The sequence below is a fragment of the Panulirus ornatus genome, chromosome 13, assembly GCF_036320965.1.
Source record: "Panulirus ornatus isolate Po-2019 chromosome 13, ASM3632096v1, whole genome shotgun sequence".
Classification (NCBI taxonomy): domain Eukaryota; kingdom Metazoa; phylum Arthropoda; class Malacostraca; order Decapoda; family Palinuridae; genus Panulirus; species Panulirus ornatus.
Window position 1 is genome coordinate 12,060,199 of NC_092236.1, and position 26,515 is coordinate 12,086,713.

At 46.8% G+C, this 26,515-nt stretch overlaps 1 protein-coding gene across 1 annotated transcript in view; it reads left to right on the plus strand.

Annotated features, from left to right (window-relative positions):
• Positions 1–26,515, plus strand: part of NaPi-III (Na[+]-dependent inorganic phosphate cotransporter type III) — a 319,898-nt gene that overhangs the window by 146,301 nt on the left and 147,082 nt on the right. The window contains exon 3 of the mRNA XM_071668644.1: positions 8,021–8,054. The gene's annotated coding sequence lies outside the window, so the exon portion shown is untranslated. The remainder of the gene's footprint in view (positions 1–8,020; positions 8,055–26,515) is intronic.

The following is a 26,515-nucleotide window of genomic DNA, read 5'->3' on the forward strand; positions in this document are numbered from 1 at the left end:
TGAGACACGTACGATCCTGAGGGGAAACCTGGAAGGGTTGGTGGGCGTCATATGGCGTAGGATGCGTTAGTACCATTTATTCATCTATGTAAGATGCGTAGTATTGCAGTCACTCATACAGGATGTGTAATATTGCAAATTCACTCATACAGGATGTGTAGTATTGCATGGTTACCTATATCAGACGCGTAGTATTACATATTCACTTATAGAAGACGCGTAGTATTGCATACTTTTCTACATAGGATGCGTATGGGATGCGTAATATGGCTCAGTCTGGCTGTATAGGATGCGTAGGGCTGCATACTCACCTAAATAGGTTGCGTAGTATTGGATACTCATCAGTAAAAAGTTCCCGGATTTCGCAACCCTTTTTCCCATTTGAAGCCTGACGCCTTACGAAAATGGAAGGGCCAGAGGCATATGTAGATTGTCCAGCGATCCTATCCCTCATCCGGCCCTGTGCACGGTTATCCCTAAGCTATATCCACCGCTTCCATCACAGAGACTCCAGCAGTCACATAGCTTGCCATAAGATCACAGTGGCTCATCGCCACCTGGACTGCTGGAACGCCACTTCTCTCGGTCTTTTCGAAGACGTATGTCCGCCATCTCGGAGGCGTACCGTGGCCCCTCGAATAACCAGCTGATCCCGTTCGCTGTGTCGTCATCTGCTGGCTCAATACGTCTCACGGACTGATCATCTCTTCTTGGTTAACAACACCGTGCTCTGTAATCACTGGATTCTTTTGTGTGTTTTTAGGCCTATAACGACTACCTCTTCGCGATCACCTAAACTGTAATCACCCACTCTTTAAGCATCACGTGGGATCCGTAATCACCCTCCGTATAGTATTACGGAGACCCGGTAATGAGCACCTTCGCTCCGGACGGAGTTGGTAATCACTGGTTTTGCGAGGGGAAAATGGAAAGCCTCTGCAATACAAGGAACAGCCTCTGACTGGAGGATACTATTTATATCTTGTAGGCTGAGGCCCGGGAGACGCCAACATGGGTGGTGGGTTCCAGTGGTCGCTTGGCGGGGGGAGGAGAGATAGAGAGGTTCCTCCTCCACCTGCAGGGCTAGCCTAGCCCGCCCGCCCGCCTGGCTGGCTTGCTGGCCTTGAGTTTACGGGTATCGAGCCATGGGGTTCCCGCTTGTGTTACGAGCCTAGCGGCATCTGCGCCATACCCCGCCACTTCATCGCCTCATGTGCTTATATGATTTGTAGTGGCTTATTCTGAGACCCCTACCTCTCCATAAGGCCAGTCAAGGATTATGGGCAATTCCCTCATATATATACGCTGCATTTTATTGCATCTCTGTTCATTGCAAAATATGGCACAACTCTTTTGTCCACAAAAACTAGTCTTAGGCTCCTTCGGTGTAACCATGTGTGCAGATAGTCCAATTTCCTTCCCCTCCTTCCACACCCCCCACCCCCAGTTTCTTTTTATAGCGATTGGAACTTCCAGCGTACTGGAGGGATGACGTATCCCCCCATTTTCCATTCTATGTAACCTGGGAATTTTGGGTACAGCATGGATTCCAGCTTCAAGGACTCTTTCGCACATTTGGTACCATAAAATGCTTGAGACTCGGTTTCATAATTCGACCTTTGTTTTTTTTTTTTATTCTTGTGCGTTGTTTTTTTTTCATGCTTTTTGTTGGTGCTCCGATGGAAAGCAGTAGTGAGACGTTGTGAGGGTATGTCACCTGCTTTCTCGACCGTCTCTTATTTGCCGGAGTGTAGTGAGACAGTGTGTGTGTGTGTGTGTGTGTGTTGTTGCTTAATCGACAGTCGTTCTGATCTGGCCTCAACACCTGCGCCGTGCCTAATATAAGCACGAGACTCTTTGACTCGTTCATGCGCGTGTGTTTTGCCTCATGAACACGTCCGTTGGGGGTGACTCCTAAATCACTTTGCTACGACCCTTCAGCACGACAGACGATTCTTTCGCACTTCGCTACGACGGTTGAGGACGACGCCGCGACGTCTTCAGCAAGACGGTACGATCACCGAGCACCGTAACGACATTACGATCTTTTCGTCACTCTGGTACGACCCTTCAGGACGACTTGCGCCACCCATGTGTATGATGGCGTGACCCCTTCGGTGATAAGGGTAGTACCGTCGTAATTTGGAGTGAATTATGAATGGCTTGATAGAGGTATATCCATTCTAGACTTCCGTTACCATGAATTTGGATGGTTCATTCATTTCTCACCCATATGTGCTGGAGGGTTGATGTTATGTTTCTAGATATATTTTCACGTTCTCTCTCATGACAAGATTAAATCGTCCTAAATGTATTAATCTATGACTGTAATCTGTAGCCAGGTAAAGTACGGTTCATGAAATGAGCAAAGAGGGGGGAAATATGACGTTGCTTTTCTCATGCCATGATTTTTGTATAATCTCTCACCTGGACATCACGGAACGGTGCATTGTGTCCCTGTAATAAGACTTCTGTTCGCAGAGTATTACAGTTTACAGTCAGGATCAAGTACTTGGGAACAAATGGCGTTGATCTTTTGTATTTTTTTCCTTTAAGAGCGTTGCATGATCGTTGTTACACTGTATAAGATTCCTGTTATATGGGGGTGTGCTTAACTATGGAGAGCGCTTGTTACGGGCGGGCATCCACTCCTCAGGATTTCTTTTGACGTCTTCGGCCACCATCAGTTGCCCAACCTCGCTCAAGCGAGAGATGTGGTACGTAGACTCATGTTGTCTGTAGCCAGGTGGGGTCGTGAGGGGACGAAGGTTCCCTGGCCAGAGATGATTAGAATATAGATATAGTTATGAGGTGAGGAAGAGGCGGCGCGGCGGGTGAGGTCGTCATAGCAACGTGGCGTGCGTGCGTGCAGGGAGTAGCGACAACGCGACCCCCACCTGCAGCAAGGAGGTGGTAGCGAGGCGGGTTATCGAGGACGTGGGTATCAACAGCATCCACACTACTGATGGCTGTGAGGGTTGTTGGTCATGTAGGTCTCCTGCCTAAGGGGTCCTCTGGCCAAGGTCTGCTGCGTGATGGTTTTGTGCATAGGACGCAGAGGTAGTGGAGTTCTTCCCCTCGCCAGACCACTCTCTTGCCATGCCTCGTTTTTTTTTGTGTGTGTGGAAGGAGAGTAAAACGCAAGACATTGAGACGAATAGATGAGGTTGATAGATAAAAGACACTCGTAGACAGCGTGTAGAAATGTTTAAGTTTATTGGTATGTGGGAATGACTTGTGGAATATGTATTTCGGGTGCCTCATCTACATGTCCCTGGCATAGTGATTTTTTTTTTTTTATATGTAGTGTTACTGTTTAGGTTTGTACTGTGTGTGTGTGTGTGTGTGTGTGTGTGTGTGTAGTGATGTTGTGTGTTGACTTAAGTAAAGTGTTAAGTGTTGCTGTTTTGGTTTACACTGGCTGGGGTCGTATGTGTAGTGATGTTGTGTGTTGGCTTACACTTGGGGTGTGTGTTTGTAGTGATGTTGTGTGTTGGCTTACACTTGGGGTGTGTGTTGTAGTGATGTTGTGTGTTGGCTTACAGTTGGGGTGTGTGTTTGTAGTGATGTTGTGTGTTGGCTTACAGTTGGGGTGTGTGTTTGTAGTGATGTTGTGTGTTGGCTTACACTTGGGGTGTGTGTTGCAGTGATGCTGTGTGTTGGTCAAGCAAGGTGTAGGCTGGGTGGGTTAAGCAGTGTTCATTGTATATAGAGATGGATTAGTGTTGTATTTCATAGGGATATATGGAGACCCCGGGGGAACCAAGTGTGTTCCTAGGTCGTGTCGTGTTGACGTCCCGGTCTTTTTCGCAGGGTGTTCGTGTGTGTGTGTGTGTGTGGAGTGTTTTCGTAGTCGTGTGGTTTCACCTGTAGCGTTCTGCTCTGGTTCTGTTGCACGTGTTGTGATTGGATTGTTGTGATTGGATTTTATCCCACCCCTGCACGAAACCTTACCAGGTGCATGAGTCATATCAAGTGACCCCTGTCTCCCAACATCCCAAATCCCCTCCTCCTCCTCCTCCTCCTCCTCCTTCTTCTTCTACCTCCTCCTCCTCCTCCTCCTCCCCGTCTCTCAGCACTTCTCATGCCACTCGTTCCGTGGCCTGTCTCCTGCACCCCACCTCTACCCACTCCCCCCACCCCTCCCCGTCTCTCATCACGTGCAGGACCTGTTCCTCATCACGTGCCCTGGCCACGTCTCCCGAACCCCCACGTGTTTCCGCCCCCCCACCTTGTTTAACAACATCAGTCCACACTGGCGACCACGTTCATCCTGTGCGCCGCTGCGCAGTAAGGGAGTACAGAGTCTTGTGACCCTAGATAAATACATAGAAGACATTCTAAAGTCGATTGATTATATAAGCACATAGGACTTCATGGAGTGAACCCAAGTACTGAATGCGAAACAAGAATGGATATTGTCTGCATGCCATCTCTTGCAGGATTTGTATACAACTCTGTCTAGTTTGCCTTCCCCCGGGTCAGTAATGACGTAGCCTGCACTGTTTAGGGAAAGGTATAGTCTGCGAAGGGACAAAGTTATAGAGTATTTAGTTATGGTGTACCTTCAGGTGTATGGTGTACGTTTTCTAAGGGTGTGGTGTATGTTTTCTAAGGTGTGGTGTACGTTTTCTAAGGGTGTGTGGTGTACGTTTTCTAAGGGTGTGTGGTGAACGTTTTCTAAGGGTGTGTGGTGTACGTTTTCTAAGGTGTGGTGTACGTTTTCTAAGTGTGTGTGGTGTACGTTTTCTAAGGGTGTGTGGTGTACGTTTTCTAAGGGTGTGTGGTACGTTTTCTAAGGGTGTGTGGTGTACGTTTTCTAAGGGTGTGTGGTGTACGTTTTCTAAGGGTGTGTGGTGTACGTTTTCTAAGGGTGTGTGGTGTGCGTTTTCTAAGGGTGTGTGGTGTGCGTTTTCTAAGGGTGTGTGGTGTACGTTTTCTAAAGTGTGTGGGTTGGCTTGCTGGGTACGTGTTTTTGATGCCATATTTATCCTCCCCCACCCGCTCCCACCTGTACCCGATTCCCGCATCCTCCAGGCAACAATCCTTTGGTACGTTTTGGTCTTTGTCACATCTTATCTCCCTCACCACCTCCCTTCCCATCATCTCCAACACCCATCATCTCCCACACCGCCCGTCTCCTTCATTCCCAGTCTTCCCACCCCTCTTGTCCCCAGTCCTTCAAATTCTCTTCTCCACATCTTCCTCACCTCCCTCACTCCTCTCCTCGTCTTCATCATATCCTAGTCTCTTCCCCACCACACCTCCCTCACCTAACCAATCCCATGTCACCTCCTTCCTCAACACCTGGATTCTACATTATCCCTCGTCTCCCTCACCCCTGAGTCTTCTCCAACCCGTCGTCACACACACACACACACACACACACACACACACACACACACACACACACACACACACACACACACACACACACACACACACACACACACACACACACACACACACACACACACACACACCTCGTCTCTCACAGCTCCTCCCCACCCACACCTTCTGGAGAGTGTGGCGGTTACCATGGCTACTGGGCTTGAGGTTCATGGTGAACCAGTCCAACGTTGGCTCTTGGCTCTCCGGTTGGTTATCTCCACTTTTTTTTTTTTGCGTTTTGGGGAGGTTGTTATTCTCGAGGTCTGATTAATATCAACCTTTTGTGTGATCATTGTCAGGTGCAGGAGTGACTTAATGTGCTTTTTTTTTCCCCTCATATATTCTTCGTTTTCTGTAATGGTCTTCGTGGCTGTTGTTGGTGTGGTTAGAGTTACCAGTTTCATGGTCTTTTGCTGGACGCCACTGACGTGTTTGTCCCGTCCCCTTCCCCTCTCTTTGTTGGCCGCAAACAGACCTCCAGACAATGGTGGCCACTTGCAAATCCCCAGCCTCTTACCACTAACAAAACTTCTGCTTCTTACCACTAACAAAAACTTCAGCCTCTTACCACTAACAAAACCCCAGCCTCTTACCACTAACAAAAACTTCATCCTCTAACCACTAACAAAACCCCATCCTCTTACCACTAAGAAAACCCCACCTGCTGACCACTAACATAAACCCCAGCCTCTTACCACTAACAAAACCCCAGCCACTGCTGACCACTAACAAAAACTTCAGCCTCTTACCACTAACAAAACCCCAGCCACTGCTGACCACTAACAAAACCCCACCTGCTGACCACTAACAAAACCCCAGCCTCTTACCACTAACAAAACCCCAGCCACTGCTGACCACTAACAAAACTCGCGACTCTGGTAACTAATGGAAGAACCGCTGTTTGTGTGAGTATGTTTTCCCGTGCCGGGGGATTGGCACAAAGGCTTGCGCCAACAGGTGCGGCGGGTCGATACCGGCGGCCCAATTCCCCAGCTCGGGGGAAGAACGGCCCCGTGACCAATATATATATATATATATATATATATATATATATATATATATATATATATATATATATATATATATATATCGAAGCCAGGCCTTAAGCGAAATAAAGGAGGGGAACAAAGACATGAAAGGGAGCTTTCCCTCCCTTCCAGTTACCTTTCATCCCCAGTTTTACTGGCGCAAAGTAAACAAGAATAAACAGAGTGAGGGCGAGAACTAGAGTGAGAGGCAGAAGTAAAAGCCTCAAAACCCACTTCACACCCTCACCTTCACCGTCCATTGCCAGATCATGTGTGATTTCGTTATTCGTGCAGACCAAAAAAAGGAGAAGGGGAGAGTTGCATGAAGGCTGGTAGTAAGAGTAAGAAGATGATAGGTATTTTAAGGAGATAGAGAGGTGAATATATATATATATATATATATATATATATATATATATATATATATATATATATATATATATATATATATATACATGGAAATAATGCATTATATTCCACTCGCTATCCTTCTGAAGTGTAGTAATTGACTGTATTAATAGCTATATTAGTGCTGGTACTTCGAAACTGGCGATATCTACTTATGATTAGTTAAACTGAATGAAACAAAAAGCGGAATTATTTTGTTGAAATAATGCTTAATCCCGTTTTAGCACAGCGTTGCGACCTTGGAAGACGACGAGACGACCCTTGACCTCACAGAACGACTCGTGATGGCGTGAAGCGCATATATATGTCTATCCATTTAGGGGGTAGATCTTCTTTAACATCTTTCGTTCAGTAGCCTGGTAGTGTGGATCTCTATATCAGTTGTGTGTGTGTGTGTCGGGAGGAAGGGCTTCTAAAAAGACCTGGTTTGCTCACGAGTGTGTGTAGGCAGCGTGTATATCGGCACCCCAATCAGAAATCGAAGTTCCAATGGTCCTGGTTGGATTCTTCCACGAACTTGACCAGGCCGTCCGCCTCCCCTGCTCACATCGCCGACCGATGACTGGCCGTCCTCGAGGCAGCCTCCCTCCCTGTGGAAACTTGCTGAGGTCTCGCCCGACTTGGCCCTGAAGATGCCGACTTCTTCAGCATTTTCTGAGGTGAGGGTGGTCGTCGTCTGCCGTCTTTCTCGGCAGGAGGAGGAGGAAAGAGATATCACATCCCCTGGAGGATAAGCACACAGAGATGTCGCTGTTACCATAACTGGATGATTTATGCCAGCCGGGCGTAACAGTCTTTAGAATGAAGATGAGACAACTCTGTATTCTCATCAGACTGTACAGAATATCGTGTATCAGAATACGTTTTGGAAACCACTGACTGACTGCTTAGCTTGCGCAAGATCACAGGAATCTGGCGGCGTCCAGGCCAAGACCCCTTCTGTTTGCCATTGTAACCCGTCCGTTGGCGCTGCCGCTCGCAGGATGAGCTTGGGGTTCATGATGGATTTGCCAGGGGGGGAGCGCAGAAGTCCCGTCTGTTGTAGCCCATGTGTCATAGGGAACTATTAAGAGGTTATGTAGAATGCCTAGCCTCGTTGCTGTAATCCTCTCACCCTTGAGTAGCCCCTTCACGATCTCAAAAGTGTCCGGCAATCCATGTAAATTATTGATGGCGTTTTCTTTTGTTTACAGGTGTGTGCCGGTGCCCTCCTTCTCTCAGCTGCTGGTAAGTGTTACGTTTTCCCGTTTTCTGGGTTGATCAAAGTAGTGTTGAGAAATGTTGACCTGATGTATGTGAGTGTTGCTGCTACCCGTGTTGTGTTGTTCATGTGTTGTATCATGTTTATTTCTTAAGTTGTTCCTTAGTACAAGGTCGTATTGTGATTAATCCATCTTCATTTCATAAGCACGACTTATACGACCCCTGAACACGACTGTGAGACCCCTCTATAACACGATGGTACGACCCGTGGTTATGATGATGGCCTGACCTTCTTACCTGACCCTGAGGGATGAGGTCAGTGGCTCGGCCATCACTCACACACACACACAAGGGTCGTACCCTCGCGTTCGAGAGTGGAACTGTCTTGCTGACACTCGAGAAGGTCCGTTACGACGTATATATTGCTAACGCTCGAGGGGGTCCGTTGTGACGTATGTATTGCTAACGCTCGAGGGGGTCCGTTGTGACGTATATATTGCTAACGCTCGAGGGGGTCTGTTGTGACGTATATATTGCTGACGCTCGAGGGGGTCCGTTGCGACGTATATATTGCTGACGCTCGAGGGGGTCCGTTGTGACGTGTATAATGCTGACGCTCGAGGGGGTCCGTTGTGACGTATATATTGCTAACACTCGAGGGGGTCCGTTGTGACTTATATATTGCTGACGCTCGAGGGGGTCCGTTGCGACGTATATATTGCTAACACTCGAGGGGGTCCGTTGTGACGTGTATATTGCTGACGCTCGAGGGGGTCCATTGCGACTTATATACACTTGAACATAGAGCCACCTCTGCCCTGCCGTCCACCACACCAGGCAGGGCCACTTTTTGGAAACTCTTTGCCAGTGGCGATGTGGTTGAGGAGAGGCGGCCATATACGCCACCACTACCACCACCACCACCACCTCCACGACACAGCCTTTCAGTGTCAATTGAGTGTTTAGCAACGTTAAGTTAGGAATAGATATAGGATTACATTATCGAGAAATAACGAACAAATTCATATCTCATCGTACGTCAAGGGATTAATATATATATATATATTTTTTTTTCTCACCCTGTCATGTGAAGATCCATGCATCCTCGTGTCGGAATGCGTGTATGCTGGTGACCCATCAGGTGGAGACTAGTATGTGGTGAACCAGTTCCCTCCCCCGTCTCCCCTTTGCTACATGCTCAGACCCCAGGACCGTCAGAGGTAATGCTGCGTTATGCTGCACCAATACATACACAACTGACGTGACTCACCTTAGCCACTGTGATGCCTCGCGACTGTACATTCTGTTGCTTCTGTGTGTGTGTGTGTGTGTGTGTGTGTCTGTCTGTCTGTCTGTCTGTCTGTATCTGTATCTGTCTGTCTGTCTGTCTGTGTCTGTGTCTGTCTGTCCGTTACCTGAAGTAATGACAGTAAAGAAATGACGTCCCTTCTAAACTACTTCGATTCATTGCGTATAGGAAAAAAAAGAAAAATCTTTGAATATTCTGCCAACAACTGAGGGTATTTGTAGGTACCCCTAGATGTAATACCAGACATTCATGATATTCAGAGCCACCAGGTCACTAGAACATACAGGGAGAAAATGGCAGCCGAAAGTCGACCGGTCATGACGATACACCGACGGAAATAAGTAGTCCAATGGCATTTCCCAATTACAGAAAATTGGTTCAGCCTATTTCCAAAGAAAAGGGATTACAAAAAATGCGTTTCGCCTATCGTCCCAACAGCCTTCCTTTCGTTCTTGGAAAACTGTCAATGATTAGAATTAGAATCGTTCGATTTTTTTCCTAGAATGTATTAAGCTGTTGACCAAGGATGGGTTTGGAGTAAGGTAGTGTGGAACTAACCTGATGTAGTTCATCAGCCATAACCAGTGCGTGGGAACTGGGCTCCTCAGAATACCCACAGGTGGTATATACTTGGCCTTTCTAAAAAGCCTCTCATTAAAGCACCACGTAAAACACAGCAAAGCTAAAGCTCACGACTCAGGGGATCTAATTAGTGCGTGTATAGCGAACTGTCTCTCAAATGAGGTGAGGTGGGGGAAAAACGCGTGGTATTAAATGAAGAAGCGTCTGACTGGCTGAACGTGAGAAGCCGGATACTCCTTCGTGTAAAAAAAAGATCTTGGAACTCTTTCTTCAGACGTTCAAAGGTGATTCTAAGACCATACACACAGAGCAAGTATGACCATTTGGTTGATTATTACTCCGCGTTGCCCACCCCTGCGCGCGTTGTAGGTGGCGAGGTCGACAGGTTAAGGGAGGGAGGGATGAGGCACGTCCTATAACCTCACCTCGAGTACACGGTACCTTCGTCAGGTCACCCAGGTAGTTGGAAGAGGAGGGGGAGCACCTGTGCCTTGCCAGGTCGTGCTTGCTCGGACGTCTGTCACTGATCATCATTGTTGGCTGGAGCGGTCAGACGAGGTCGCTGGTCGGGGTTCGTGTGACGATGTCTCCAAGCCATCTCTCTCTCTCTCTCTCTCTCTCTCTCTCTCTCTCTCTCTCTCTCTCTCTCTCTCTCTCTCTCTCTCTCTCTCTCTCTCCTCCACTCGCGGGTAACTTCCCTCTCGAGTTTCCGACGCGTTGGTGTCACCGCAGCCGCTGAGTCTAGTCGCTGATGTCAGCAGTATGTTTGGATACGAGTTCCTCAGGGTGTACATTAGACTCACCGCCGTTGGGGGGGGCGAAGTAGAAAGGGTGTGGCGGGAAGCCATGGACAGCAGTAAGGGAGCGCAAGTGATGTTGCTCCCTGGTGGAGTGGCTCATGTAAGTTCATTTGTGCAGTTGTCTGCGATGGCTTTATCGTGCACCCCATGCTCATCGTGTCAGCGGTAGCGCAATAGGATATACAGGGGTCAGAGAGGGTCTTTCTTAAAAACCCCAGCGGGCTGGGGCTCATTACATAATTTATTACGAAATTGGTTCATTACATAAGCAAACAATCGCCTGATGCATAAAATGGACACAGTCTTAGAATTTCAGGTATCTTGTTATTAGCAAGTTACTACATATGTAGTATATGTAATGAAGCTTGTGTACTGAAACATTTTTGTAACAAACTTATGTATTATAATCACACGTGGGTCTAAGAAATACCCTTTGGGAACCCCCGTAATGCTTTAGCGCCACCGCTCCCAGGATGAGCTTGGGTGCACGATAAACTTGCCTGGTACACCGGCACAAATCAGTCTTGCCGGGTTTATGTAAACGTGTCCTTAAAAGGCTTTATGTGTTTACAGTCCAAGACCTAATGTTACAGTCCAAATATCTGGCTGAAGATTTTACAGTTTACGTGATTAACGTCTCCAGACAGGCCAAAGCGCCAGTAATACCTGTAGTCTAGTCTTGGTTTAGCATTTACAACATCTTGTACTTTGCTGATCTGATTATTCTCTCAATATACATGTTTTACTGTGCACATTTCACTGTGATGGAAAAATGTTTCTACTTGGGCATATCTCAACTCGTCTTCGTGCTTCAAAGAGGTTTGTTAGTTCCTTCGTAATTACAGTTTGGAGACATGATTGATGACTTAGTGTTGTTTTCCACATCTTTACTAATTGTAAGTTTGGCTTATGCATGAACATCCTCATCATGCTCCCGGAGGCCGATATATGGGATGGAATCCATGGCAATTCGAACTGAATCCCTTGACCATCATTGTTTGCATATCTGTCTCTGTCTTCGGAGACCGACATTGTACGTTCTGATCTCAGGGCGTTCGTTGGGCAAGTAGTGCGGGACGCAGACGATGCCTCTCCACGATGGCCAGGCGTAGAGCCACTCCTCCCCCGACGACCCCACCAACAGTGGTTTGCTTCGCCGGCGCCTGGACGTCTCTCGGTGTGGCTGGAGTTGCCTTCTCCTCCGTCTTGTGCCGACGAAAATTTAATCCGTAAATATAGATAAAATAGAATGGGGAAGAAAGAGGGGAGGAGGTGCATCTTGGGCGCCCTTGTCGTGAAGGACATGTACACAGGTAAATACCAACGAGACATTTTGATATTTGGCGTCCTAATTAGTATGAGAGAGAGAGAAAGAGAGAGAGAGAGAGAGAGAGAGAGAGAGAGAGAGAGAGAGAGAGAGAGAGAGAGAGAGAGAGAGAGAGAGCTAACTCTTATATAACATTATATAACCGTTGAATGCTTTTTGGGGTTTTCTTTCCTCAAGCGTTGATCCGCCACTCTATATACAGCCGAGGCGTGGCATTGTAAATGGAGGCAGTTGATGCGCACACGTGTTCCGTTTAATTAGATGTATATGAAATAACAATGTTTTTCCACCCCTGAAGTGCGAGACACGAGTCTTTTTAAACATCACTATGGTACAGGCGATGAGTTACCGCTTCGTTATACGTCTCATCGTTGCGCAGGTCGACGATACGGAGGAGAGAAGGTGAAAAACGGAACATCATTTACCAGCTTAAACCTGCTGGCTCGTAGTCACGTGTGAAGACCCCGGACCCAGCTGACGTGTGCAGCCTTGGGACGCAGGTACTGGTAGTAGGAGGGGCTGCTCCTCCAGGCTCCCTCTTGACGGGACACACGTGCCTCCTGGACGCCAGGTGGAATGTTAATTACGCTCTGATCTGATTCGAGTGTTGGCTCGGTGACTGGAAGGACGAGAGGAGGAGGAGGAGGAGGATAAGTGGCCTGGCTGACTGGCTGGTTGGCTAGTCTTTCACCTCCTTTGACGTGCACGGTAAGAGGAAGGAACGTGCCTGGTCTGGTCCGTCAGTCCCGTGACTTGTGACACACACACACACACACACACACACACACACACACACTAGGAATCAACAGAGAGAGACCAGGAGAAGCAGAGAAGGGGGATGAAGCAAGAGGTACGGGGTCAAAAAAAAAAAAGGGGGGGAGATTGGTCTGGATTCTAATCTATCTTACCCACACGTTTCTGCATCCACCACACTATCCCAACCTCCGATACGGTCATGTATTCCTCAACTAAATGTCAGTTACATTGATTCATCCTATCCATGTGTTATCATTTATCATGTGGATGATAACGTTTAACATGTGTTATTTTTTTTAGATCGCCGTTTCCGTATAAGCAAGGTAGCTCCTGGAACAGACGGGGAAAGACGTTTAGTAAATATATGAATATGTAACATCGTGTGGGTATTACTGGACTCCCCGTGGTTGTGGTTACACGGGGAATGAGGACTCAGCTACGGTCAGTAAACGGAAAGGAATGTAGTCTGGTCGTGGACCTTCTCGCTCCGTAGGAGTCCGTAATATCTCTGCTCCTACGTAGAGTGCAGCCTTGACGCTCCTGGGGCACCATAAAGCAGGTCCTGGGCTTACATAATAATGATAATGATAATGATAATAATGATTATGATTATGATGATAATATGATAATGATAATAATGATAATTATGATTATAATAATTATGATAATAATATATGATAATAATGATAATGATAATAATAATAATAATAATAATGATAATAATAATATTAATAATGACAGTAATTATAATAATAATGATAATGATAATGATAATAATAATAATAATATTGATAATGATAATAATAATAATAATTAATATTACGATTATAATGATTATGATATATAAATGATTATGATAATGAATAAGATAATGGTTATGATTATGATAATTATAATGATAATATATTTAGTGTGTATCGATAGTAATAATGACGGCTTTTATGCAAAAAAAGATGTCATCCATGGGATGAAAAATATATACATTTGAGAAATTACCTATGTGCCTTGGTTTGTCTCGTGCACATTATTACGCCACATAATAAATCAGCAACCATGACTGTAGGTGTAACTGTACACAGTCCGGGAAGTGAAATCCTTCCGCTGGGTCCCAAGACTGTCCTATCTTGCATCCCCGTTGCTCTAGAGGAACCCAGCCCCGTCACAGAGAGGTTGACACGATTGACCCCGCTCGTCCACCCCCCACGCGCCCTCATCTTAGACCAACACTTCCACACCCACCCCACACCTCGCTCCCCGCGCGCCCTGATCTTAGACGGACCAACACTTCCCCCGCGATGTTTCCCAGCGTCCTGCTCTCTCTCTCTCTCTCTCTCTCTCTCTCTCTCTCTCTCTCTCTCTCTCTCTCTCTCTCTCTCTCTCTCTCTCTCTCTCTCTTCCACTGTCCTCTCGCCCCAAAAGGCCATCGTAGCTCCGTTCTACACACACACACACACACACACACACGTATACATTGTACACTGCCCACCTACTCCAACTCTCCATCGCCCACTCCGCGCCACTCTCCTCCTCCTCCTCCTCCTCCTCCTCCTCCTCCTCCCCAGCACTCACCAGGTCGCCATCCATCCCCGTGTATATGTCTTAGACCCTCGGTCGGGTGGGCCAGCAGGATGCAGTAGTTAGCCGTCCGCTCAACCTGGTGGGTCGAGTATAGCCGGCCGGCTCCCCCGGACCCCCCCTCCCCCTTCCTCCTCCTCCTCCTCCTCCCCCCCTTCCTCCTCCTCCTCCTCCTCCTCCTCCTCCTCCGGCCTCTATTATAATTCTCATTATCAGATAATTTTCCTTTTTTTTGAGGGGGAATCCGGTTCCCCCTTCGCGTCCCCTTCAAAGACACCAAAAAGTTAAAGAAATAACATTGAGGGAGGTCTCCCTCACCCACACCCCTTCCCCCGCGCGTCCAGGGACAGTTATTGGGTGGGTTACGGTCAGTATTGCCTCCGTTGCAAGTTTTAAACTTCGACATTTTTCTCCTTTTCTCTTGGCCGAGGAAAATCCAGTTTTTGTTCTTATGGTTTCTGTAAGGTGGACTCCTCCTCCCTCCCCTTCCCCCGGTCATATCCTCCACCCCACACTACCCCTTCCCGCTCCTCTCACACCTGCGACCTTCCCAATCTACGAGCCTTAACGGGGGTTCCCCTAGCACAGACACACACGCACACACACACACACGCTGGCCCCGCCCACCTCTCGCATCAGACCTGTAGTGCCCGGTTTAGTACGGTGACGTCATACGGTTCTAACCTGGAGGCGCTGCAGGGGGTTTAAAGGGAAGAAGGAGAAGTCCCTCCTCCTCCTCCTCCCCTTTTTTTTCTAACAGGAAATATCTCTCGTGGATCTGTACAATGTCCCAACAAAAGCAGGTTCTCCTTGCAGGCAGTTGTGGTCCAGTATTGTATGTTACGTAAACGTCTTCATGAGTGATTGTGCGGTTGAGAAAGCTTAACTACGGAGGCGGGAGCATGCAGCCGCACACCCGCCACTCATTGTGGATAACTGGAGAGGAGGAACTGTGCGCCATATTTTCCTCCGCTCGCGAACATCTTTTTTTTGCTCTCTCTCTCTTAAAAGGAGGCAGATAGGGGTTACTTTTGATCTTAAGCTGCAAGAGCAGATTATTTCTTCTTCTTCTTCTTCCGCCTCTTTGCCTGTCCTCCTGTGGGCGATGGGAGGAACGCCGCGAGAGTGTGGTGTTCGGAGACGCTGTTGTATAAATGAGGTGAGAGAGGACGAGGGTCGAGCATAACGTCCGTAGCTGCAGGCGTTGTGACCGCACGGTCGTCCTCGTCAGCGTACCTCCCTCCCTCCTTCGTCTTCTCTCTCTCTCTCTCTCTCTCTCTCTCTCTCTCTCTCTCTCTCTCTCTCTCTCTCTAACACACACACACACACACACGCGCGCGCGCGTACTTTCCATTCTCCACAACCACAGCTCGTGAACCTGATCTATCTTATGTACGGCCCCCTCTGCCGTGTGATGGTCAGCGCGTACACTCACACACACACACACACACCCTCTGGTGCCCCTCGCCTCGCCTCCGTCGCCGCCACCCGGCCAGCCTTGCTCCACCAGCATACTGAAGTGGTTTTTTTTTTTTTTTCCTTGATGCAGGAGGAACCTTGGCGTCAGCGGGGCTTAGGCATGATCACTGACATCCATGACGTCAAGCAGACTCCTCCGCGCCGAGGAAAACTGCGCGCGCGCGCGTTGCGCCTCTCTCAACTCACTCTAAGAAGTTCTAGGAAGAACTTGGTCCTCGTTACAGAATGAGCGTCCGGCCGGCTCGTTTTCTGCGGAGGTGGCGTAATACGATCGAGTTCTTCACATTCCAACAGGCAGGAGGAAGCTGGTCGAAAAGGCCAGACGTTCGGGTTCAATTCCTGCATTTTCGTTTGGCAACGTTAGCGGTAGAATTATCAGATGAAAAACGAGGGTGAGGTTGGAGGGGAAGCTTGATAAAGATTATAAACTCGCCCGACTCCTGCAAGGGAGGGGGAAAAAAACTGACACCTACCGGAACTTTCGCCTAGTTAAGATGGACGCGGCTGGCTGACTGGCTGGCGTTGGTCCTCTTCCTCCTCTTCGACTGCCCAGGTTACTTTCTCCTTGATAAGGTTGTGTGTGTGTGTGTGTGTGTGTGTGTGTGTGTGTGTGTGTGCGCGCTCTTAAAATTTGTACCTGACGGTACGATTCTTGAGCACGACGGTACGATCCGTGATGACGATGGTATCTTTTCTTGCGCAAGATGGTACGATCTTTGAAGCACGACGGGACGCTACTAAAACCAGTGCGGCATTGTTCTTGGGCACGACGGTGCGGTTCTCGATAACGTACGGCACGATCCTCTGTTCTGGTCGGTGCGATTCTTGAGAACGACGGTGCGTTCCTCAAGCCAGGTGGGGCCATCACAGAGCACGAAGGTACGACCCTTACTTAAGGTGTGGTGTTGGTGGTACGTGCACACTCTCGCGCCTCCGCCCACAGGATGGCCAGGAGTGCTCGGCGATTCCGCCTCTCTTGCAGCAATATATATATGTTTCCTTGCGCTACCTCGCAAACGCGGGAGACAGCGACAAAGAAAAAAAAAAAAAAAAATATATATATATATATATATATATATATATATATTTTTTTTTTTTTTTTTTCTTCAAACTATTCGCCATTTCCCGCGTTAGCGAGGTACCGTTAAGAACAGAGGACTGGGCCTTTTTCAGAATATCCTCACCTGGCCCCCTCTGTTCCTTCTTTTGGAAAATTAAAAAAAAAAAAAATTAAAAAAAAAACGAGAGGGGAGGATTTCCAGCCCCCCCACTCCCTCCCCTTTTAGTCGCCTTTTACGACACGCAGGGAATACGTGGGAAGTATTCTTAATCCCCTATCCCCAGGGATATATATATATATATATATATATATATATATATATATATATATATATATATATATATATATATATATATATATATATATCCAAATCAAGCATAAACTTTGACCTCATTCTTCAGACCCTCATACTCAAGGGTTTGTATACCATCATGTTCAAAGGGTCGTACCGTCGTGCCCGAGGGTTGTGGCAAGTAAGATATTCCTTGCCTGTCTTGATTGAATATGGATTTCGTGCAACTAAATATGTTTCCTTAAGATATTGATATGAAATGTAATTCTATTTTTGCCATATATATATATATATATATATATATATATATATATATATATATATATATATATATATCTTTTCTTTTTCTTTTAAACTATTTGCCATTTCCCGCGTTAGCGAGGTAGCGTTAAGAACAGAGAACTGGGCCTTTTTTGGAATATCCTCACCTGGCCCCCTCTGTTCCTTCTTTTGGAAAATTAAAAAAAAAAATGAGAGGGGAGGATTTCCAGCCCCCCGCTCCCTTCCCTTTTAGTCGCCTTCTACGACACGCAGGGAATACGTGGGAAGTATTCTTAATCCCCTATCCCCAGGGATATATATATATATATATATATATATATATATATATATATATATATATATATATATATATGTATATATATATTACCGTTGCACCGTTATAAACGTCTGTACTTATCTGTTCTCCCTGTCTGAGGACTGAGATCCAACGTATCGAGTTCGATTTTTTCTAAGGTCAGAATTCGAACTTTCCAGTATGATCATCATTATTTCAAGGAAACTGTCCAGAGGTTTTATGTTGAGAGGCGAGAGTCCATGGAAGGAGGAAGCGACCTTACGAAAGTGAGAAAGCCTACGAAAAACTTGGTCCACGATAGAGTGAACGAGTCGGCAAAGAAGAGAGAGAGGCCACGAAACTTGGAGTGCGTAAACTCACGAAAGAGTGAGGGGAATCTATAGAAAGACTTAAGTCGGATAAGTTAACGAAAAAAAACCAAGAGACAACGTGTGTCATTCCAATGGCATGCTGGTGCGTGTAACACCTTAGTACGGACCCAGGCTTGACGCCCCTTGACTTTCGACTGCTACTTTTTGGTCCGTCACTCACCATGAATATGCACATAGCCTTCAGCTTGGCTCAACACTTGTCAACCGTCTTTTGGGCACCGGGAGATTTCGCTGACATTCAGGTGATCTGAATTAGGGTCAAGTCTCGGCGGGCAAGTGCATAAAGGTCGTCTGAATCAGCTTGGAGAGGCGGTGGACAGCGGGTGTCTCCCAATGTCATAGATAGATTTAGTAGGTCACATGGTTGCTGTATGTGTGAGTGTGAACGAATGGGGCCTTTGTTGTCTTTTCCTAGCGCTACCTCGCGCACATGAGGGGGTTGTTATTCCATGTGTGGCGGGGTGGCGATGGGAATGAATAAAGGCAGACAGTATGAATTATGTACATGTGTATATATGTATATGTCTGTGTGTGTGGACGTGTATGTATATACATGTATATGTGGATGGGTTGGGCCATTCTTTCGTCTGTTTCCTAGCGCTACCTCGCTAACGCGGGAGACAGCGACAAAGCAAAATAAATAAAATAAAAATAGAATATATATATATATATATATATATATATATATATATATATATATATATATATATATATATATATATATTTAGAAGCTTAAGTCAGTGGCAGTTTGCGGAAGTAGAGGAACTGTTTTCTTAGAACTTTCAAGAATCGTCAGTAAGAAATGTTCTGGAGTTGACACGGCAGTCCGTCAGTACTACCCGGATCGCCAACTCTCTGACGTCAAGCGTGTGATCGAGTTGTGATTGGCTGTTTCAAACGTGCGCCGCTTCCAGTCTGCCCCTAGGGAGGCCGATGACGTCATGTGGTTCCTGCTAACGTAAACATTTTTTATGATTTTTTTTTTTTCGTGATTAGTATTGGCTATTTTTGGCCCCGGCGTCCTCACTGGTATGATATCCATGTCGCAACTCTGTATAAAAGATTGGATTCTTCCTCCCTTTTTTTTTTTTTAAGTGCACATCTTTCGCCGAGATTTGATATCTTTTTTTTATCATTATTGACGCAAGATCAGTGTAGAATTTTTCCTCGTACTGAGATTTATCATTTATCGTCTATCCTGCGCTGTACGAAGGTCGTCTGGCGTCGTCGATCTAATTTGTGACGCCGTTAAGTGCGGCCTTAGCGAGGGGGTGTTTTTATTTTATTCAGTTTATGAATGACTCGATAAAGGTTATTTATTTTCTGCCGCACCGGACGTCGAGGGGGTAACCTTTTTTTTTTCTTTCAGTTTTATTTACAAATGAGAAAAGTCTGGAAAATTCCGGTTAACACCAGATCATCTCAATTGGGTGAGGAGCTGCTGCCACACTATATGCGTGTGTTTTGAGTGAGCGTCTTGCGATCGGTATGACGTACAGATGCAGCTACAGTCTTCTGAGGCCTATGCTGAATTGTTATGTTTCGGGGAAATTGGGTCATAGCGAGAACTGTACGTCACACACGCACACACTGCACTGGCTCTCTCTCTCTCTCTCTCTCTCTCTCTCTCTCTCTCTCTCTCTCTCTCTCTCTCTCTCTCTCTCTCTCTCTCTCTCTCTTTCCAAGTGCTACATAATGAGGATGGGACATTGTGAAGGATGGCCTGGGTGTGAGAAATACTATGTCAAAGTGTAGGAGAACTCTTATACTCTTAATGTAGATTGATAATACCCTTAAAGGAAAGTAAGCCATAAAGTTCTATATATATATATATATATATATATATATATATATATATATATATATATATATATATATAATTTTTTTTTTTTTTTTTTTTTTTTTTTTTTTTTTTTTATACTTTGTCGCTGTCTCCCGCGTTTGCGAGGTAGCGCAAGGAAACAGACGAAAGAAATGGCCCAACCCCCCCCATACACATGTATATACATACATCCACACACGCAAATATACATACCTACACAGCTTTCCATGGTTTACCCCAGACGCTTCACATGCCTTGATTCAATCCACTGACAGCACGTCAACCCCGGTATACCACATCGCTCCAATTCACTCTATTCCTTGCCCTCCTTTCACCCTCCTGCATGTTCAGGCCCCAATCACACAAAATCTTTTTCACTCCATCTTTCCACCTCCAATTTGGTCTCCCTCTTCTCCTCGTTCCCTCCACCTCCGACACATATATCCTCTTGGTCAATCTTTCCTCACTCATTCTCTCCATGTGCCCAAACCACTTCAAAACACCCTCTTCTGCTCTCTCAACCACGCTCTTTTTATTTCCACACATCTCTCTTACCCTTACGTTACTTACTCGATCAAACCACCTCACACCACACATTGTCCTCAAACATCTCATTTCCAGCACATCCATCCTCCTACGCACAACTCTATCCATAGCCCACGCCTCGCAACCATACAACATTGTTGGAACTACTATTCCTTCAAACATACCCATTTTTGCTTTCCGGGATAATGTTCTCGACTTCCACACATTTTTCAAGGCTCCCAAAATTTTCGCCCCCTCCCCCACCCTATGATCCTACCTTTCTTCTGTGCTGCTCGCTGAAGAACCGTTAGATTCCAGCACTTCACATACTCCACAAAATGAATCCTTCATTAGTCAGGCGCAAATGAAGCCACCCAGCATGGAGCCACACCCAGGCTTGCTAACTGTATTGTGTTTCCAGGGGACACCAAGTACTGGCGACGTTCCTGGGCAGGTTTTTGAGAGGCTCTCTTAAACAGATCCATCGGAACGCTAGGTGACTGACTGACTGCCTCAGAGCCAGAAGTTTGAAGGACCTGACCACAAGGTTACCCTCACTCTTCTCTCATTATTTTTTTTGTTGTTGTTGTTGTTGTGGGGTGTTTATGTGGGAGTAGGCGGGAGAGAAGAGGTCGAGAAACAAGAGAGGTGTATAGCTAGGGTGAGAATGGTCGTTGTTGGTTTATTGATGGTTTACTTATTGATGATTATGTGTTTCTCGTCACCTGTTTGTCTCCGGGTTAGTGTGTGTGTGTGTGTGTGTGTGTAGTGATGCTACATGTTTGGTTAAAAGTAGCAGTAATGAATGAAGAAATGTTCATCGTATGCTGTGATATTTTTTTTTCTTACATAAGGCTTTCAGACTACAAGAAAACCACCCTTGTTGCTGTCCAGATCTTGGCCAATATGTCACTATTGTGTGTGTCCTCTTTGTATCCATTGTATGTCTTCTTTGTCTTCTCGTATCTTTTTTTTTTCCCCCCTTCTCTCAAGTTACGCGACAGTTGGTTTTATGAGAAGTTGTATTTGATGTTTCTCACAATCTTTCATGTAAAGGTCATCTTGTGGAGAATCTTGGGGTGCCTGGTGCTTTACCTTCGCCAGCAATAGCGTACGCGATTTTGGAGGCCTAGTGGTTACACGATTCAGTTCTGTCATTATGTATAAACGAGACCACGTGCGGTGACATGGGCAAGACATTACAGTTACTTTGTAAAAAGTTAGGTGTTTAGGTTTGGAGAGAGAGAGAGAGAGAGAGAGAGAGAGAGAGAGAGAGAGAGAGAGAGAGAGAGAGAGAGAGAGAGAGGTGGGCTGAGGGCTCCGTGAATGCATTGCTTTATTTAAGTACGGGCATAGTACAGGGTGGAGTACATATGGACAGTAGAGTGCTACATGTGGGTTGAGGGCCTCATCTATTCAGCACATAGCTACAAAGTGGATGGGGACTGGAATAGCCTTGTGTATGGGAAGCTACCATTGTGGTTTTTGCTTACCGTCCCAGAATGTATCCAAGCTCGTTATGGCTACGCTTTTCCTTATATTATCCATTCGTACGGATGGTCATTTATATCGAACCGTGATCTCGGTAAGTAGCCTAACCTAGGAATTGTGATCTCAGTGTGTAGCCTAGCATAGGAACCGTGATCTCACTGTGTAGCCTAGCATAGGAACCGTGATCTCAGTGTGTAGCCTAGCCTAGGAACCGTGATCTCAGTGTGTAGCCTAGCCTAGGAACCGTGATCTCAGTGTGTAGCCTAGCCTAGGAACCGTGATCTCAGTGTGTAGCGTAGCATAGGAACCGTGATCTCAGTGTGTAGCCTAGCATAGGAACCGTGATCTCAGTGTGTAGCCTAGCCTAGGAACCGTGATCTCAGTGTGTAGCCTAGCCTAGGAACCGTGATCTCAGTGTGTAGCCTAGCCTAGGAACCGTGATCTCAGTGTGTAGCCTAGCCTAGGAACCGTGATCTCAGTGTGTAGCCTAGCCTAGGAACCGTGATCTCAGTGTGTAGCCTAGCCTAGGAACCGTGATCTCAGTGTGTAGCCTAGCCTAGGAACCGTGATCTCAGTGTGTAGCCTAGCCTAGGAACCGTGATCTCAGTGTGTAGCCTAGCCTAGGAACCGTGATCTCAGTGTGCAGCCTAGCCTAAGATCTGTGATCTCAGTGTGTAGCCTAGCCCAGAATTTGAGATCTCAGTGTGTAGCCTAGCCTAGGAACAGTGAAATCACTGTCTAGCTTAGTATTTGCTCTTTGCTGGTGTTGTATCCAGTTTTCTTATCATGTCTCTTGGCGTGAGTGTTCCTTAATAACACGTGTGAAATCATTTTTGTTTTCCTGACCTTCATAACTGCTGAGTGTGAACGTCTCATTGTGTACAAGGTCGGTGTATTCAGGATGCGCCGTTGGAGGCCGCTACTTTGGCGTCTCCTCAATAAATGTCCATCCTCATGTTCCCCACTGTTGCTTGGTTGTCTGCTGCGTAGGTTATAAATAGCGATGGTAATCGCACTCTGCCTTGTAGGACCTCGCTTAGTGGTAGGAATTCGGGTGACGTCAATGTTTATGTCTGGCGTAGCAGTGATGTGGTATCTAGTGCGTTCACCTCTAGTAGTTTGAATACTTGAGGCAATGCGTCCATACCTTACCTTAGGTCTTATTATTGGCCTGTTTATATCCGGACTTTTGGAGGTTGCCGTTTTCTTGCAGCGATTATGAGTGTGTCGACATACTGATTCGTTTCATGTGCATAATACTTTTCTCCTGAGGCGTTTTTCGTATTGTTCCAGATGGTTCTTCGTATTTCAGTTTCGTGTGTTCTCAAAGAAAGGCAGCAGTCACGGGACATGAGCGATTTGGCAGGGAAACTGTCCTCTTCTGTATTAGCCTCCCAAACACTCTTTTGTTGGTTGTTTTCGTTTTCTTAAATGGTGCGATCCTGAACATGTATCTTTTGTTCTTGCGCTCGCACCTTGGTTATCATCGAGCAATTTCTTAGTGACCTTCACTTACATAATGCCTTTTCGGGTGTTCCCCTTGCTGACGCCGAAGTCCGCGCCAGAAAATCTTTTGTTTCTTCGTGTTTTCGTACGAGATCATCGATCGCCCTTTGTGTAGTGTTAATTATATTCTGTAATTACCCTCTCCATTAAAGTCTTTTGTAGGTCTTTACGTTGTTGACATGAGGCGTGATGGTTTGGGTGTTGCTGGGTATGTTAGGGAGGCGACTATTGGTGTCCACATTTCCCTTAGAATAGAACCCGGATTAATATTGGTTGTGTTGGCCTGTACTGCATGTCACTTGTCAAGCTAGCGCTATGCATATTTCACCGGACCCCCACCCCTGACGCACCGCATTGCCCATGTTGGTGTGGGCGATATATTCATGGAATAACCAGCGGGGTGTAAACAGTGATCTGGGAGGGAGGTAAGCTGGGCCAGGAGGTGGAGCATTTGTCGGGTGTGTATGCGTGTGTATGACCATGGGCGCTGCCCCCCCGCCCGCCGCCCGTTACCCAAAGGACTTACCCCCGCACCATCTCACTGCCCTCGCCGCCAGTAGTAGTTGAGGACCTCACCATGGCGTTTATGGGCAGCATTTAATGTGGTTTACGCAAATAGGCACCTCCTTGGTTGGGTGTGTCAAACCATAGTTCTGATTCTGATGAACACTGCCTGTTGGCGGGGCATGGAGGGAGGTGGGAGAGGTCGCCGCCGGGGTGTTGAGGAAGGTGAGGTAGCCACCGCGGCTGTTCTTGACGTATGTGGTAGGGGAGGAAGAACGCGGGGGGTTTGAAGGGGGTGGAGTGGGAGGGGGTTGAGGCTGGTACACGAGGGAGTGTTTCACGTGTGCTGGGAGTCAGTGTTGCCCACTACAGGCTCACCCACCGTGAAGCACTGTTGCCATACACAGCCTTCCTCCCCTCACTCACTGATACTAGTTTCAGGCGTAAGTCAGTGTTACCATAGGGAGATCCCCTTCATGTATCAGTGTTGTCAGCTAGAAGGGCTCACCCTCGCAAGGTAAGGGTAGGTGGGTAACCAGGTGGATGCCCTCGTGAATAACTGCTGTTTAGTGGGATACCAGCTCAAAGTGAGGGAGTGTTGCCAGTAGGAGATCCTCAGTTAATTAGCGCTTCCAGTTTGAGAATCACTGCGCTTTGCTATCGGCTCAAGGCCACACGAGTCTTTGATACCAGTTGAAAGACTCCAGTGGGCACAGCTGACTCGTTGGAGGCCATGGTAGATGGGTGTGACCATTAGAAAGAAAGCTCGTCTGCAGCGGTCACGTGTTCATATATTTACTTAAAAAAAATTCTCTGAAGGGAAAAGGGACCTCAGGGACACTACAGTAAGACGCCTTCATTATCCCATGTATTACCAAGCGTCGTCTGGTTTCACGTAATAATTTGGTTTACATTTTTCCTTAGGTCTTGGCAACCTCATCAGTGCTTTTGAAGTTGCATTTTAAAGCAGTATTTATCATATATCTGTCTCGAAACTGTGATTGCCAATGCCGGTAGAGTAGGGCCCTAAGGGGGTTGTCCTAGGCTAAGTAATACTCATTAGATGGTAGGATCCTTGGAAGACAGCATTTGGGCCCCCTCACCAGGGGTCGTCCTGGCCTTATCTGTTATTGCCCCCTGGAAGACTGTATTTTGGACCTCGTCGGAGGTCGTCCTGGACCACTGACACCCCACAAGCTGGCAGTGCCCCTGGAAAACAACTATAGACAGGGCCTCACTGGGGGACGTCCAGGCCTTACTGACGTCAACCCGTTAGCCTGTAGTTCCCTTGAAGGACTAGATTTGGGGCCTCATTGGGAGGGTCGTCCTGGCCCCAACTGACACCCGTTAAATGGTAAGAACTCGGGAAGCTATAGGCGGGGGTCCTGGCTTACCTATCCTGGAATACACAGTCTGTTGAATCTGCCAGGCCGGGGACGTCCACAAGTGTTCTTCACTTGTCGGTGTTAAAAGTCACGGTTGCCAGGTGAAGGCAGGCTCCGGTGAATCATTGTCCAGTATGTCATTGTCTCCGCGAGGCAGTTTTGCCAGCTGTCGAACTCACCGTATTGTATTAATGTTGGCAGCTGAACACCACTCACACACACACACACACACACACACACACACACACCCTTGTGTGGTTGATGTAGCTCGCTGTAATGCCCTCATTTAGTTAGTGTCGGGTAAACGACTTTTTTTGGTTAATACAGGCAGCTCAACGCCCCCATTTTAGTTAACGTTGCTTGCTAGTCAGCACTGATTAACATGGTAGCAGCAGGTGTCCCTTGTGTGTTTAGGGTTACCAACGAAACGCTCACAGTGTCATTCAGTGTTACCAGCTGGCTGGAGGTCCTCTCGTGCAAGTGTTACCAGCCAGAGATATTCTCCTGCGACAGTGTTACCAACTGAGGGTCTTCTCGCGTGAGTATTGGCTACTGTAGGCCTCCAGATGAGTCAATGTTGCCCACGAAATCGGCCTCTCCAGCTGACGTCCCCCACCGAAACACACACACACACACACACACACACACACACACACACACACACACACACCTGGTTCCTATGATGACAGTTAAAAGTCCTCTCTTGTGTAAGTATTGCCAGCTAGGTGGCCCTCATTAATCAGTGGTTACAGCTAAGGAACTAGCATTTAATCGGTGGTGACAGCTGAGGAACTAGCATTTAATCAGTGGTGACAGCTGAGGAACTAGCATTTAATCAGTGGTTACAGCTGAGGAACTAGCATTTAATCAGTGGTTACAGCTGAGGAACTAGCATTTAATCAGTCGTGACAGCTGAGGAACTAGCATTTAATCAGTGGTTACAGCTGAGGAACTAGCATTGAACTAGCATTTAATCAGTGGTGACAGCTGAGGAACTAGCATTTAATCAGTGGTTGCAGCTGAGGAACTAGCATTTAATCAGTGGTGACAGCTGAGGAACTAGCATTTAATCAGTGGTGACAGCTGAGGAACTAGCATTTAATCAGTGGTTTCAGCTGAGGAAC